Here is a 15,835-nt window from a genome sequence, read left to right as displayed (position 1 = left end):
AAGCAAATTTCGCAAATTCATTGACTCCCCAGCACCTAGAGCAGTGTGTTATAAACTTTTTAAACAAGTAAGTTTTGTGGAGAATAATTCTAAATCCTAATCAAAGGTTTCCCTCAGGAAAGGAAAGGCAAGAGCCATGTTGAATGTGTAACTTTCCACACTGAGATTGTTCTAGATTGTACCAAGTGTGAATTGTACAGTCCACATTTAGAATGTGCTATTTGAGAATGCATTAAAGATCTGGGGTTCCTTAGTAGCTAAAAACCCCAAGAATGTCTACTTATAGTGTCCTCCCTGAGCAAAATAAAATAGTTGACCCAATTAGAGTTCAGACCTGTGGAAGTTAATGAGTTGATAAGGGCACAGTTTCGACTTCTTTTTGTAGCACCTTGGAGAAGGAAATGGCCATTCACTCCAGTATTCTTGCCTGGAGAATCCCATGGACCGAAGAGCCTGGGAGGCGACAGTCCACGGGGTCGCAAAGAGTTGACATGACTGAGCGACTTCTCTTCACTTCTTCTAAAGTCCGGGAGCTGCAACCAGTGACTGAACGAGAGAAGGCACCACAGTGAAAAGCCCATGCACTGCAACTAGAGAGTAGCCTCCACTCACTGCAGGTAGAGAAAAGCCCATGCTGCAAGAAGGCCCAGAGCAGCCCCCAAAAAAGGCCAACTCCAGGTCCCAGGCTAGGCTTTCTGGTGTTGACTTTTTACACCCTTTACATCAAAGGGCTCTCTGTAAGGAGATGTTTTAGCTCAGTGATTGTCAGAGGCTACTGTCTGAATCTGAACCCTAGCCCTGCCATTTACCACTGAGGCATCTTGAACAAGTTACTTAACTTCTAGACCTGAATTTCCTTGTACATAAAATGAGGATCACACGGTACCTATCTCTTAGCTTTGTTGTAACGATTAAATAAGTTAGTAGTAATAATAGTGTCAGTCTCTAAGTTAGGCCTGACTCTTTGTGACCCCACAGACTGTAGCCCACCAGGCTCCTCTGTCCATGGAATTCTCCAGGCAAGAATACTGGAGTGGATAGCCATTCCCTTGTCCAGGGGAATCTTCCCAACTCAGGGGTTGAACCCGAGTCTCCCCATCGCAGGCAGATTCTTTACTCTCTGAGCCACCAGGGAAGCCCACGGTTATAGTACCCAGGTCATGTTAAGCCCTCAGTAAGAGTTAATTGTTCTTACTCCAGCTTCCCCTGGAGGGGAACTCATGGTTCTCAGAGGAGACAGGCTTCCACCCAAGAGGGGCTGTATCGCCTGTCAGTTACCTGAGTCTTACTTGGACCTGGAGACCTATAACAGGGGTGGGGGAGAGGGGAAAGGGGAAAGGAGACAAGAAGTCTTTCCTCCTCTTCCTACTGCCTCCCAAATAAACTGACATCTGCCTTGAGAGCTGTAAGTGCTTAATTCAGTTTTCTCCCACAATTGAGTTAAGGAAAGGAAGCAAATACAGTGTTTTTCTTGGTGCAATATAAAGGATAAATCTTAAATTGTGGTGGCAAACCCACAGGTTTTTTTACCTTGGTGGAAAGTAATGCTCACAGAAGATTCCTGTGACCTAGTCCTTGTGCAAGGTGCTCACTGGATGTGAACCAGATTATTACAGGCCCTGTGGAAATAGTAACTCATCTTGTGATCTGTCTTCAGAGCAGTCGGCTTAAACTATTCAGGACTCATGCTTTCCAAGCGAAAGATACCCTCTCCAACCCCCTTACGTGTAAGATTTTGATCAACACCCAACACCTTTAGGTCAGGGAACTATTTTTCATATGATGGGATAATGGTTAGGAGGCGTCCCATGTGGTGCTAGTGGTAAAGACTCTGCCTGCCAATGCAGGAGACTCAAGAGACTCGAGTTCCACCCCTGGGTCGGGAAGATTCCTTGGAGAAGGGAATGGCCATTCGCTCCAGTATTCTTGCCTGAAGAGTCCCAAGGACAGAGGAGCCTGGACAGAGGAGTCGTAAAGAGTCGGACACGACTGAGCGACTGAGCAGAGCAGCAGAGGGATAAAGCCTAACTGAGCTACCCCCATTGAAGCAGACGTCAGAACCAGAGCTCTGACGCCCAGACGGGCTTCCATGCCCTCCCCCACTCAGTGAAGCCTGAGGGGCTTAACTGAGCTGGTCCCACTGAGGCAGACGTCAGAACCAGAGCTCCGACGCCCAGGGCTTCCACGCCCTCCCCCACTCAGTGAAGCCTGAGGGGCTTTGTTGAGCCCAGTGTGAAGTCACTCCCCTATGAAGTTAAGTCTAAGTTCCTCAAGTAAGCCCAGGCTACATGATTTGGCTCCCACTTAACCCCTCTAGCCTCAGTCTCCAACATTTCCTGCTTCACTATCTTCATTCACATTTTGGCTACGGTAGTTCTCCCTCCCTTTACATAATGTGTCCCATCTAGTATGCTCTGCTCACTCCATATCATCTTTACTTAGTTCAAAATTCTCCACTTCTCCAAATTGCTAATTTAGGCAAAGTATTCTTTCTCTGATTTCTCATAGTCACCTACCCATAGCTCCATTTTAGCACATTTGGTTTTGGTTTTAATCGCGAAGTCCTGTCCAATTCTTCGGCAACCCCATGGACTGTAGCCTGCCAGGCTCCTCTGTCCATGGGATTTTCCAGGCAAGAATACTGGAGTGGGTTGCCATTCCCTTCTCCAGGGGCTCTTCCCAATCTCCTGCGTCTCCTGCATTGGCAGCCAGATTCTTTACCACTGAGCCACCAGGGAAGCCCAATTGTATAAATGAAGAGATGTGTTTATCCTCTTGACTAGAAAGTGAGTTCCTGGGACTCAGGAAGTATGCCTTATTCATTCTTTATCTGCAGCATTCTGAGTAACAGCTAGAATTAATGAAGTCATTAAATGTCTGATGGGGACTATCCTGGTGGCCCAGTGACTAAGACTGCACTTCCAATGAGTTACCAGGACCAGAGACTCACCTAAATCCAATCAGGGTAGCAGCATACAGAATAAATAAAATCTGAGGAATGTGAATAAATTATGTTTTCTCAGTATATTGTAATTCACCTTTGTAATGAGAAATTTTTGTGACTCACTGAAAGTGGAAGTTGGAAAGTTAGAGTTTTTTTTCCTGGCCACACTGGGTCTTTATTGCTATGTGGACTTTATCTAGTTTCAGTGAATGCAAGCTACTCTCCCTTGCAGTATAAGGGCTTCTCATTGTGATGGCTTCTCTTATTGCAGAGCACAGGTTCTAGAGCTTGAGCACAGGTTCTAGAGCTTGAGCTCAGGAGTCATGGTGCATGGGCTTTTGACTATGGTGTGTGGGATCTTCCCAGACCAGGGATTGAACCCGTGTCCCCTGCATTAGCAGGTGGATTCTTAACCACTGGACCACCAGGGAAGTCCAGAAAGTTAGGATTTATTGATGTTTCTCAGGGGAGTCTGTATTGAATGCATTCTGTATTGTAGGGACTGTTTTAAATAATTTAATGTTTCACCAATCAGCATCTTCCCTCTCTTTTTCTGGGACCTGTGTTTAGCTTTCACCAGATTATTGGGTTTCCCAGGTGGCTCTGTGGTAAAGAATCCACCTGCCAATCCTGGAGATGCAAGAGACTCAGGTTCAGTTCCTCAGTAGAGAAGATCCCCTGGAGGAGGGCATGGCAACCCATTCCAGTATTCTTGCCTGGAGAATCCCATGGACAGAGGAGCCTGGTGGGCTGTGGTCCATGGGTTTTCAAAAGACTTGGACACAACTTAGTGACTAAACGACAACAATACAATTTACCACACTTTTCTTCTATTGTCTTGCTTCCCTGGTAGCTCAGCTGGTAAAGAATCCGCCTGCAATGCAAGAGACCTGGGTTGGGCAGATCCCCTGGAGAAGGGAAAGGCTACCCATTCCAGTATTGTGGCCTGGAGAATTCCTGTTGCAAAGAGTTGGACACAACTGCTCGACTTTCACTTTCACTTTCTCCTATTGTCTTAAGCCCCGTAGATCCTGTGGGAAAATTGCATGTTCTTTCAAGTTCCCAATCCTTTGGCCACAGTTGATTTCTTCAGGCTTGAGGGTATAACCCAAATATTTTCTAACAAGAAGTAAGAATGAAACGGGAAAAAAGTAGACTCTCTGGTGGCCAACTTCTAAGTTGTAAAACCTGGTAGTTGTCAGTGACCATTTCCTCTTCATATGGAGGAAACTAGGCTAAGTTGCAGGGGACAGAGCTAACACAGTAAAGCTGAACGGGGACAAAGAGGAAGGTATTATGGGTTGGTTGTTCAGTCATTCCTTGGATTCTGTGAATCATGAAGTTTTCCTTTGTGTCTAAGCTAAAGCTGAATTTGTCTCTGTCACTTGTAATGAAATCATGATTCATGCACATGTGTAATCCCACTTAATCCTCACACCAATACTTTTAAGCAGTGACCGCAATTGACATTTTACAAATGAGTCCCAGAGTTAGAGATGGACATTTTCCCTGGTACCCCATCTAGAAGAAATATTTTACAATAACACCCAGCTACATTATTCTCAGACCATCAGCTCCTTATTATAAAATTCATGCTTAAGTTGAAGAAAGTAGGGGAAACCACTAGGCTATTCAACAACAACAACGTGCACACTCAATCATGTCCAACTCTTTGTGACCCTGTCTCCTCGGTCCATGGGATTTTTCCAGCAAGGATATTGGAATGGGTTGCCATTCAGGTATGACCTAAATCAAATCCCATATGATTATACAGTAGAGGTGGCAAATAGATTCAAGGGATTAGATTTGGTAGACAGAGTGCCTCAAGAACTATTAATGGAGGTTCATAACAGTGTACAGGAAGCAGTGACCAAGACCATCCCAAAGCAAAAACAATGCAAGAAGGTAAAGTGGTTGTCTGAAGAGCCTTTACAAATAGCTGAGAAAATAAGAGAAGCGAAAGACAAAGGAGAAAGGGAAAGATGTACCCAACTGAATAAAGTTCCAGAGAATAGCAAGGAGAGATATGAAGGGCTTCTTAATAAAATGATGAAAGGAATAGAGGAAAACAATAGAATAGGAATAACTAGAGATCTCTTCAAGAAAATTGGAGATATCAAGGGAATATTTCATGCAAGGATGGGCACGATAAAGGACAGAAATGGTAAGGATTTAACAGAAGAAGAGACTAAGAACAGGTGGCAAGAATAGACAGAAGAACTGTACAAAAGAGGTCTTATTGACCTGAATAACCACGATGGTGTGGTCACTCACCTAGAGCCAGACATTCTGGAGTGTGAAGTCAAATGGGCCTCAGGAAGCATTACTATGAATAAAGTTAGGGGAGGTGATAGAATTCCAGCTGAGCTATTTAAAATCCTAAAAGACAGTCCTGTTAAAGTGCTTCATTCAATATGTCAACAAATTTGGAAAACTCAGCAGTGGCCACAGGACTGGAAAAGGTCAGTTTTCATTCCAGTTCCAAAGAGCGGCAATGCCAAAGATTGTTCAGACTTCCATGCAGTTGCACTTACTTCACATGATAGTAAGATTATGCTCAAAATCCTTCAAGCTAGGCTTCAATAGTGCATGAACCAACAACTTCCAGATATGCAAGCTGGGTTTAGAAAAAGGCAGAGGAACAAGAGATTAAGTGGCCAAAATTTGTTGGATCATGGAGAAAGCAAGGACATTCCAGAAAAATATCTACTTCTGTTTCATTGGCTATGCTAAAGCCTTTTGACTGTGTGGGTCATAGCAAACTGTGGAAAATTCCTAAAGAGACAGGAATACCAGAACACCTTACCTGTCTCCTGAGAAATCTGTATGCAAGTCAAGAAGCAATAATTAGAACCTGACGTGGAAAGTATACTGACTAGTTCCAAAATAGGAAAGGAGTATGACAAGGGTGTATATTGTCACCCTTCTTATTTAACTTCTATGCAAAGCACATCATGTGAATTGCCAGGCTGGATGAATGACAAGCTGGAATCAAGATTGCTGGGAGAAATATCAACAACCTCAGATATGCAGATGATATCACTCTAATGCCAGAAAGTGAAGAGGAACTAAAGGGACTTTTGATGAGGGTAAAAGAGGAGAGTGAAAATGCTGGTTTGAAACTCAACATTCAATAAACTAAGATCATGGCATGCAGTCCCATAACTTTAAGCAATTAAAAGAGGAAAAAGTAGAAGCAGTCACAGATATTTTTCTTGGGCTCCAAAATCACTGTGGGCAGTGACTATAGCCATGAAATTAAAAGACACTTGCTCCTTAAAGGAAAGCTATGACAAACCTAGATAGCATATTATAAATAAAAAGCAGAAACATCACTTTGCTGACAAATGTGCATATAGTCAAAGCTATGATTTTTCCAGTAGTCATGTATGGATGTGAGCGTTGGACCATACAGAAGGTGGAAAACAAGTGAAAGTGTGGTCACTCAGTCATGTCCGCCTCTTTGCAGCCCCCTGGACTGTGGCCCACCAGGCTCCTCTGCCCATAGACTTCTCTAGGCAAGAATACAGGACTGGACTGCCATTCCCTTCTCCAGGGCATCTTCCTGACACAGGGATCAACCCCGGGTCTCCTGCATTGCAGGCAGATTCTCTACCATCTGAGCCGCCAGGGAAGGCTGAGTGCCAAAGAACTGATGCTTTCGAATTGTGGTGCTGGAGACGATGCTTGAGAGCCCCTTGGACTGCAGAGAAATGAAACCAATCACTCCTAAAGGGAATCAATCCTGAATGTCCATTGGAAGGACTAATGCCGAAACTGAAGCTGAAGTTCCAATACTTTGGTCACCTGATGTGGAGCCAACACTTTGGAAAAGACTCTGTGCTGGGAAAGAATGAAGGCGAAAGGAGAAGGGGCAGTAGAGAATGAGATAGTTGGGTACCATCACCTACTCAATGGATGAGAATTTGAGCAAACTCCAGGAGATGGCAAAGGACAGGGAAGCCTGGCGTGCCTCAGTCCATGGGGTTGAAAAGAGACACAACTTAGCAACTAAACAACAAAACAACATTATTCTATCTACCCTGCTTGCCAAGCAATTTTTCAGCTTGCTCTCTTCCAAAGGTACAGACACACTGGGAAACAGTGACTCCAAAATGATCAGATGTTGATTGTTTTGCCAGTAACAGTTCACATTATGAAAGAATGTATTGATATTATTATTTATAAATTAGTTTATGATGAGTTTGGTTAGTGTGAATCATTTCTGAGAATTGGACATAATGCTTTCTCGTTTAAGAATCCGAAAAGTTGAGGGTCATATTGGACTAAGCCTTCTTAGGGACTGGCTTTGCCTAGAACACTTGTACATACTCTTTCTGGCACAGCTTAGAAAGAGAATCTTAGCTGCACAGCTGCCATAAACTAAGATTCCTCAAGATGTCAAAGATAGAGGTTCCATCAACAATTGAGTCCTGGCCACAAAATTGAACTCTCTAGTCTGTCCTATAGCAACAAAGATTTTTTTTTTTTAATTATTAGTTTCCTACAGTGCTTTTTGTCTCTAGATTAGCTATTATCAAGGTTTAAAATGGGCTGAGGTGACATCAGTGAAAATAGTAAAGTGAGGAACTCCAAATTCCACCCCTCCATAAAAGCAATGAAAACTAGAAAAAAGACTGTCAGAATCAACTTTCTTTGAACTCTGGAAATTAGCCAAAGGCCTGCAACAACCTGGCAAAAATATTTTTTCAAGGAAAATAGCTGGTTCTTAGTAAGTACTAGTGGGATTCCAGTCCCATCTCCCATTCCTTATATCAGTGGTAGCTGGAAAAATAACAGCCTGCATTTCTGGTACCAGAAGGAGTAAAGAATTGTTATTAGTTATTTGTTCTGATCTGCCTGGTGGCTCCCTAGAATGGTGACTCAAAGGCATATACCTATTTTGCCTAATTCAAACTTCCCTGGTGGCTCAGTGGTAAAGAATCCACCTGCCAATGCAGTAGACACAGGTTCGATCCCTGGGTCAGAAAGATCCCTTGGAAAAGGAAATGGCAACCCACACTAGTATTCTTGCCTGGGAAATCCCAGAGACAGAGGAGCCTGGTGGGGTACAGTCCATGGGGTTGCAAAAGAGTCAGACACAACTTAGTGACTAAATGAGAACAGCAACTAGCCTAGTACTAAAGCTCCTTCCCAGGGGTATTTGTTGAAAATCCTTATAGTCTACTGTCTTAGGTTGCTGCTGCCAAGGTGATCATTTGTAACTGCGGCAAACAGTAAACCAAACAAAAAGCTTGTGAGGAAAATGAGTGTCCTGTAAGGACTTGCAAAGCTTTGACAAAGTCTTGAGAAGGTCAAAGGCCAAATGCATGCATAAGGTTGTGTGAATGCTCAGGAAGACCCCCCAAAAAAACTCTGAAACTCTCACCTCCTACTGACTTTACAGCTCTAAGGCTAGTGTTGAAAGTAGGCCACAATAAACACATATGGGTCCTCTCTGCAAAGACTGGAAGATTTTTTTGGTTGAAGGTACAGGTATACCTTATTATGTTTCACTTTATTGCACTTTGCAGACATTGCATTCTTTACAAATCAAAGGTTTGTGGCAACCCTCCATCAAGCAAGTCTACCAGCACCATTTTTCCAATAGCATTTGTTCATTTCATGTCTCTGTGTGTCGGGAAGATCCCCTGGAGAAGGAAATGGCAACCCACTCCAGTATTCTTGTCTGAGAAATCCCATGGACAGAGGAGCCTGACAGGTAACAGTACATGGGATCACAAAGAGTCAGGCATGACTGAGCACAAGGCACCCTGATGTCACATTTTAGTAGTCTCACCATTTTTCAAACTGTCTCATTATTATTATGCTTCTTACAGTGAGCTGCGACCAGTGATCTTTGATGTTACTATTTTAATTATTTCGGGGCTCCACGAACCATGCCCATATAAGACAGAGAACATAATCAATAAATGCTATGTGTGTTTTGACTGTTCCATCAGCCAGCTGTCCCCTATCTTTCTCTCTTTCCTAGGGCCTCCCTATTCCCTGAGACACAAAAATTTTTAAATTAGGACAGTTAATAACCCTACGGTGGCATCTAAGCTTTCAAGTGAAAGGAAGCTTTGTCACTAAGTCATGTCCGACTCTTTGCAACCCCATAGACTATAGCCCACCAGGCTGCTTCTCTGACCATGGGATTTCCCAGGCAAGAATACGGGAATGGGTTGCCATTCCTTTCTTCAGGGGATCTTCCCAACCCAGGAATCCGTGTCTTCTGCAGCTCCTGCATTGGTAGGTAGATTCTTTACCACTGCATCACCTAGGAAGCCTCACATGTCTCTCAATTTTAAAAATTAGAAATGATTAAACTTAGTGAGGAAATCATGCCAGGCTGAAAGCTAGGCCTCTTGAACCAGTTGTCCAAGTTGTGAATACAAAGGAAAAGTTCTTATAAAGAAATTAAAAGTGCTACTCCAGTGAATACATGAATGATAAGAAAGCAAAACAGCCTTATTGCTGATATGGAGAAAGTTTTAGTGAATCAAACCATCCACAACATCCCCTTAAGCCAAAGCCTAATGCGAGCAAAGCCCTAACTCTTCAGCTCTATGAAGGTTGAGAGAGGCACGGAAGCTGCAGAAGAAAAGTTTGAAGCTAGCCGAGGTTGGTTCATAAGGTTTAAAAAAAGAAGCCATCTCTATAACATAAAAGTGCAAGGTGAAGTAGCAAGGACTGTTCTAGAAGCTATAGCAAGTCATCAAGATCTAAGATAATTAATGAAAGTGGTTACACTAAACAACAGGTTTTCAATGTAGGTGAAACAAGCTTATATTAGAGGAAGATGCCATCGAGGACTATCATATCTAGAGGGAAGTCAATGTCTGCCTTCAAAACTTCAAAGGACAGGCTGACTGTTTTGCTGGGGCCAGTGCAGCTGGTGACTTTAAGTTGAAGCCAGTGCTCACTTACTATTCTGAAACTCCTAGGACCTTTAAGAATCATGTTATGAGACAAGTGCTCGGGCCTGGTGCACTGGGAAGACCCAGAGGGATCAGGTGGAGAGGGAGGTGGGAGGGGGGACCGGGATGGGGAATACATGTAAATCCATGGCTAATTCATTTCAATGTATGACAAAAACTACTGTAATGATGTAAAGTAATTAGCCTCCAAATAAAAAATAATAAATAAATGAAGGCAAAAAAAAAAAAGAATCATGTTAAATCTACTCTGCCTGTACTCTGTAAGTGGAACAACAAAGCCAGGATGATAGCCTATCTGTTTACAACATGGTTTACTGAATATTTTGAGCCCAATGTTAAGAGCTACTGCTCAGAAAAGAGTTTCCTTTGAAAATACTCCATTCATTGACAGTGAACCTGGTCATCCAAGAGTCTCCGGTATGGATTTACAATGCTGCTGCTAAGTCACTTCAGTTGTGTCTGACTCTGTGCGACCCCATAGACGGCAGCCCACCAGGCTCCCCCATCCCTGGGATTCTCCAGGCAATAACACTGGAGTGGGTTGCCATTTCCTTCTCCAATGCATGAAAGGGAAAAGTGAAAGTGAAGTCGCTCAGTCTGACTTTTCATGACCCCATGGACTGCAGCCTACCAGGCTCCTCCATCCATGGGATTTTCCAGGCAAGAGTACTGGAGTGGGTTGTCATTGCCTTCTCCATGGATTTACAATGAAATTAACATTAGTTTGTTTCTTTTTCAACAAATTCTTAAAATTATTTATATATTCTTATAATTTATTTAAATTTATTCTTATTTTTTTTATGAGCTTCCCAGGTGGTGCAGTGGTAAAGAATCTGCTTGCCAATGCAGGAGATGAAAGAGACTCACGTACGATCCCTGGGTAAGGAAAGTCCCCTAGAGAAGGAAATGGCAACCCACCCCAATATACTTGCCTGGGAAATCCCATGGACAGAAGAGCTACAGTCCATGGGGTTGCAAAGAGCTGGACATGACTGAGCACCACCACCCATTATTTATTTGGCTGTGATGGGCCTTAGTTGTGGCACTTAGAATCTTTAGTTGTGCCATGTGGGATCTAGTTCCCTGACCAGGGATCAAACCCAGGCTCCCTGCATTGGGAGAAAAGAGTCTTAGCCACTGGGCCACCAGGGAAGATTATTGTTGATTTCAACAAAGTTGTGCTTACTGACACATTTATTCTGCTGTCCATGAATCAAGGAGTAATTTTTACTTTTAAGTCTTATTTTAGAAATACATTTTGTAAGGCTATAGCTGTTGTAGATGCTGATTCCTCTGATTGATCTGGGCAAAGGAAATTGAAAAACTTTTGAAAGGATTCACAGTTCTAGATGCCATTAAGAACATTTGTGATTCATGGGAAGAGGTCTTAATGCCAACATTAACAGGAAGATAAAAGAAGTTGATTCCAATCCTCATGGGTAACTCTGAGGGATTCAAGACTTCAGTGGAGGAAGTAACTGCAGATGTGGTAGAAATAGCAAGAGAACTAGAATTAGAAGTGGAGCCTGAGGTGTGACTAAATGCTGCAAACTCACAATAGAACTTTAATGAAGGAGGAGTTGCTTCCTAAGGATGTACAAAGAAAGTGTTTTCTTGAGATGGAATCTACTCCAAGTGAAAATGTTGTTTGAACAACAAACTATGAAGTTTGTTGAACAACAGAATTTAGAATATTATATAAACTTTGTTGATAAGGCAATAGCAGGGTTTGAGAAGTTCAATTCATTTTTTAAGTTCTGCTGTGGGTAAAGTCCTATCAAACAGCATTACATGCTACAGAGAAATTGTTCATGAAAGGAAGAGTCAACCAATGTAGCAAACTTCATTGTTGTCCTATTTTAAGACTTTGCCACAGCCACCTCAGCCTTCAGCAACCACCTCTCTGAAAGGTTAGCAGCCACCAACATTGAGGTAAGACCCTCCACCAGCAAAAATATTACAACTTGCTGAAGGCTCAGATGATGGTTAGCATTTTTTAGCAATAAAGGTTTTTAATTAAGGTACGTACATTTTTGTTTTTTTAGACATAATGCTATTCCATAATTAATAGACTACAGGGTAGTGTAAACATGACTTTTATATGTACTGGAAATAAAAAAATCTGTGACTAGTTCTTTTGAGATATCTGCTTTATTGCAGTGATCTGGAACCAAAGCTGCAATATCTCTAAGGTGTGTATATATTCAAGGAAGCTCTGCCCAATGATTAGCTGACCACTAAGATAATATAACAGAGACTCCAGGGGCCATATAAAGCAAAGAACAGACTATAGAATTAGTCTGTTTAGAAAAGTCACTAACCAATAGCAACTACAATAAGTAGCAATAGCAACAAATCCTAGGGAATGGAGAATTAATACAATTATTATCATCCAAAATCTATAATTTACAGTAAGATTCATTCCTGGTGTTGCACATCCTATGAGTTTTGACTAATGTATAATGACATGTATCTAACATTACAGTACTGTACATAATGGCCCTAGAATTCCTCTGCATTCTGCCTATCCAACCTTTCCTCCCTCTAACCCCAGACAGTCACTCATCTCTTTACTGTCTCCATAGTTTTGCCTTTTCTAGAAAGCCATATAGTTGAAATCATATAAGATATAGCCATTCCAGATTAGCTTTTCTCACTTAGTAATATGTGATAAAGTTTCCTCTCTGTCTTATCCTGGTTTGATAACTCCTTTTCAGTGCTAAATAATATTCCACTTTCTAGATGTACCCGTTTATTTATTTGTTCACCAAACTAAAGGGCATATTAGATGCTCCCAAGTTTTGGCAGTGATGAATAAAGTTTATATAAACATCCATGTGCAGGTTTTGTGTTAACATGAGTTTTTTAACTCCTTTGGCTAAATATCAAAAGAATGATTGCTAGATTTTGTGGTAAAATTATGTTTAGTTTTTAAGAAGCCACCAAATGTTTCCAGAGTGGCTGTACTATTTTTCATTCATGCAAGTAATGTATGGTACTTTCTAGGTGGCTCTAGTGATAAAGAACCCATCTGCCAATGCAGGAGACATAAGAGACGTGGGTTCAACCCCTGGGTCAGGAAGATCCCCTGGAGGAGGAAATGGCAACCCACTCCAATATTCTTGTCAGGATAATCCCATGGAGAGAGGATCCTGATGGGCTTCATAGGGTTTCAAAGAGTTGGACACGATTGAAGTGACTTAGCTCACATGCAAGCAATATATGAGCATTCTTGTTGCTCCATATCCTCGATAAGGTTTGTGGTTCTCAGTATTTTGAATTTTAACTATTCTAATAGATGTATAGTGATATCTTGTTTTAATTTTCAAGTTCCCAATGAAATATGATATTAAGCATCTTTTCATATGATTGTTTTGTAGCTGTATATCTTCTTTAGTAAGGTATCTATTCATATCTTTGGCCCATTTATAATCAAGTTTTGTATTGTTGGGTTGTAAGAGTTCTTCATATATTTTGGATAAAAGACCTTTAACAGAGTTGCCTTTTACAAATATTTTCTTCCACTCTATGGCTTGTCTCCTTCTCTTCACAGTGTCTTTTGCAGAGGAGAAGCTTTTAATTTTAATGAAGCCCAGCTTATCATGGATTTTGCCTTTGGTGTTTTATCTAAAAAGTCCTCACCATACCTAAGGTAACACAGGTTTTTTCCAGTGTTATCTTCTAGGAGTTTTGCAGTTTTGTGTTTTACTGTTAGGTCTGTGATATGTATACTTTAATCTCCATAAAATGTATAATATCTGTGTCTAGATTCATATTTTTATATATCAATGTCCAGTTGTTTCAACACCATCTGTGGAAAAGTTAATCTTTACTCCACTGTGCTGTCTTTGCTTCTTTTTCAAAGATCAGTTGATTATATTTATACGGATATAATCCTGAGCTCTCTCGGCTCTTCCAGCAATCTAAACGTCTTTCCTTTTGCCAGCACCACACTATCTTGATTACAGTAGTTTATAGGAAGCTTTAAGTTTAGGTGGTGTCAGCCCTCTGATTTTTTTTTTCTTTTCCTTCGATATTGTGTTGACTATTCTGGATCTTGTATCTGTGTACATTCATTTACTTACTTAAGTTTTTAAAACTTTGTTTCATTTATTTATTTTGGCTGCACTGGGTCTTCGTTGCTGCAGGCAGGCTTGCTCTAGTCTTGGGGAGCAGGGCTGCTCTCCCGCTGTGGCACACGGCTTCTCATTGCGCTGGCTTCTCTTGTTGCAGAGCCCAGGCTCTGGGCACACAGGCGGCAGTGCTGCCCACGGGTCTTAGCAGCCCAGCAGCACGTGGGCTTCCTGCAGCAGAGACCCCCTGCACTGGCGGAGGAGTCTCATCCGCCGGGCCACCATGGATAGCCTCTGTGAGCACTTATAATCAATTGTTGATACCCACAAAGTAACTTCCTGAGATCTGATGAGGATGGCATTGACTCTATAGACGAATGTTGAGTCTTCCTGTCCATGTATACAGACTATCTCTCCATGTATTTAGGTCTTTGAGTGCTTTCATCAAAGATTTGTAGTTTTTTTAACTAGATGTTGCACATATTTTGTTAGATTTATACCTAAGTATTTCATTTTAGAAGGATGCTAATGTATGTGCTACTTTTATAAATTTTAAATTCCACTTGTTCATTATTGGTACGTATACACTTCTGTCTGTTAACCTTACGTCCTGCAGCTTTACTACAATTGCTTATTAGTCCCAGAAAGATGTTTTTTGCAATTATTTCAGATCTTCTTTATAAACATGTCATGTTTATATATGTGTATATATATGATATGTATATACATGTCATGTCATCGGTGAACAAAGAAAGTTCCATCTCTTCTTTAAACTCTATAACTCCCAGTTCCACTCTCCCCTCAGCTGCTGGCAACCACTGTTGTCTCTCTGCTGCTCTGAGTTTGATTGCTCTAAGTACCTCATGGAAGTAGAATCATACAGTATTTGGTTTTGTGTGTGTGTCTTTAGCATAATGTCATCCAGATTCATCCGTGTTGTAAGATATGTCAGAATTTTCCTCCCTGTTAGGGCTGATAATATCCTATTGTATGTATATTTCACATAGAATGTATTCATCCATTACTGGACACTTGGGTTTCTTTCATGTTTTAGCCGTTTTGAATAATGCTGTTTGAAAATGGATACAAAACATCTCTTTGGGACCCTACTTGCAATTCTTCTGCGTACATAGCCAGAAACGGAATTGCTGGATCATATGGTAATTTTATTTTTAATTTTGGGGGGAGCTACCATTCCGTTTTCCACAGCAGCTATACCACTTTACTTTGTCACCAACAGCACCCAAGAGCTCCAATCTCTGCAAATCCTTCCCAACGCTTTTTATTTTCTTGTTTTTTGATAGTAACTGTTCTATTGGGTGGGAAATGGTATCTCATTTTAGTTTTAATTTGCATTTCTCTAATGATTAATGTTGTTGATCTTTTTTAAATGTGCTTATTGGCCATTTATTTATCTTCTTTGAAGAAATATCTATTCAAGTCCTTTGCTGATTATTGTATTGGATTGTTTGGGGGGATGTTTTGATGAGTTTTAGGAGTTCTTTATATATTCTAAATATTAATCCCTTACCTGATATATGATTTGCAAAATATTTCTTTTGCAAACATTGATCTATAAAGACTCAACATTAATCTATAAAGTCAATGCAATCCTAATAAGATCTTAGTAAGTTACTTTGTGGATATTTGCAAACCACTGTGTGGTTGCCTCTTTACTCTGTTGACATTGTAGCTGTTATTATTACTTGCAGTAAGGTCAGTCACCTGTGAAGTACACAGTGTATCGGAAAGAGCAGGGGACTTGATTTCTAGTCCTGTTCACATTTGTTACCTCTGAGGTACAGAGTCCTGGGCTTGAATTCCAGGTCTACCACTTATTAGTAATCTGAACTCAAGCAGAATTTTGAAACTTG

At 41.3% G+C, this 15,835-nt stretch overlaps 1 protein-coding gene across 1 annotated transcript in view; it reads left to right on the top strand.

The window, feature by feature from the left end:
• The first annotated feature begins 404 nt into the window (after positions 1 to 404).
• ARHGAP10 (Rho GTPase activating protein 10) overlaps positions 405 to 15,835 on the top strand; it is a 410,479-nt gene continuing 395,048 nt past the window's right edge. Inside the window, exon 1 of the mRNA XM_070474785.1 lies at positions 405 to 617. The gene's annotated coding sequence lies outside the window, so the exon portion shown is untranslated. The remainder of the gene's footprint in view (positions 618 to 15,835) is intronic.

This window comes from Odocoileus virginianus, chromosome 12 (assembly GCF_023699985.2).
Source record: "Odocoileus virginianus isolate 20LAN1187 ecotype Illinois chromosome 12, Ovbor_1.2, whole genome shotgun sequence".
Classification (NCBI taxonomy): Eukaryota; Metazoa; Chordata; class Mammalia; order Artiodactyla; family Cervidae; genus Odocoileus; species Odocoileus virginianus.
The sequence above is the reverse complement of the archived record's forward strand: the minus strand, read 5'-3'. Positions and strand labels throughout refer to the sequence as shown.